Consider the following 1,883-nt stretch of genomic DNA (forward strand, 5'->3'; position numbering starts at 1 on the left):
AAGTGACAAAAAATCCGAAACATATTCCGTTTTTTTTTTATTAATAGTTTTTTAAAAAGTTCAATTTATTGAAATCATTTTAACTTTCAAATTATTTACGTATCTTTTTAAAGCTTTGGAAATCTTTTGGATTGTTAAAAAATTTTCTTAAATATTCTCTTAAAATTGATTTCTCAAGATAAATAATACTTTAGATAGATACATATTTGTTCAAATTTTAAATTATTTTCGATTTGCGGCACAAAATAATTTTTAACCCAAATTAAAATTTTTAATAAAAATTTATTTTATTATTTTTTAGGGTTATATAAATATGATTTTCCTGAGAATCATAAGAAAATTTCTTAACAAAAAAGATGAATTCTGAGCGAAAAATATAATAGTTGTGATTTCAATCCTAAAATATTTGTATTTTCAAATAAATAAAAACAGTGTAAGTTATCCATTAAGATTATTTTTCAAATACTTGTATTTTTAACTGAAAAATGTTAAAATTTTCTAAAAAAGACGAATTTTTTACAATAGGGGTTTAATTTCTGTACCAAAAAATATGAATTTTTCAAAAACAAGTTAATTTTCAACCAAATACATAAACTGTCTATTGACAAGATTACTTTCGTACAAAAAAAATTAAACAAGATAAATTTTTACATGACGAGAGTGAAAAATTGAATTCGAAAAACTTACACCTCGTTTTCGTCCATCTGGTGACCTGGAAGTTAAAATCAGAAGAACAAAAACTTGATTTCATTTTTTAAAATTTAAATTCGTTATATTTAGGGAGATATTATTATCAAATAGTATATAATATTATTATATTCAATATATTTAGTATCACAGTATATAGTATTATTTCCAGTTTTGCGAATGGTTTGATTGAAAATGTATTCTTCTGTTTGATCAGGTTCTACAAAAATATGAAGAATATTTTTTTATTACAAAAAAATCAAAAATTGCTTTAAAAAGATAACAAGAAAATAAGTAGCAAAAACAACATAATTGATTAGGAATCATCCATAAACTACTTTACCAATTTTGAGCAATTATCGACTTTCACCCCTCGTTGAAATACGTTTATTTGCCCCCCCCCCCCTCTAAAGTATCGTAGCCTTTAGATAACATCCAATTTTACGTTTATACTGATTTTTTGTGTGTGTTTATAGCAAAGCAAGATGCGAATATGGCTGAATTTACTACAAGACCATATGATGAATTATAAGCTTCGATAATAAATCAACAATATAAATAAAAAAGCGATTTTCAAAGCAAGTGCTGAAATGTGACTATTTGAATTTTATGCGGTAGTCTTTTTGCGTGGTGAGTTCAACTATTTTAGTAAAAAATTCAACTGTTTGGTTGCAAATTACCTGGGTGAAAGTTCAACTTAACAAAAAAATCGTCTTTTTGCTTTAAAATTAAACAATTGGGCTGAAAATAAAATAATTTTGTAAAGGTCGCATTTTTGGATAAATTCAGCAGCCATTTTTTAAATTGAAATCTTTTTTGGTTTAAATATTAACTAACAAATTTTTGCCGATGAGAATTTATTTTTCTGGGTAGAAAAATGCAACTATTTGGTTAAAAATTGAAACTCATTGTTAAAAATCTTTTTTTTTCGGTTCAATATTCACAGTTTTAGTAAAAAATGTCTTTTTCTTATGGAAAATTATTCATTTATATTTATAAATTATCATTTATAATATGCTTGAAAAATAAAATGTTATTAAAAAGTCTTCTTTTGAATGAATTCAACTGTAGTAAAGTTTTTTTAGGTCTCTAAATAGCTCGGGTTTACTATGGTTTTCGGGGTCGCCGAATACAAGTCTGGCGTCCTTTGACTTTTATCGCGTCAGGTTCAAGGTCATTGGAAGGTCAAATCGAGA

Source organism: Belonocnema kinseyi, chromosome 4 (genome assembly GCF_010883055.1).
Source record: "Belonocnema kinseyi isolate 2016_QV_RU_SX_M_011 chromosome 4, B_treatae_v1, whole genome shotgun sequence".
Classification (NCBI taxonomy): domain Eukaryota; kingdom Metazoa; phylum Arthropoda; class Insecta; order Hymenoptera; family Cynipidae; genus Belonocnema; species Belonocnema kinseyi.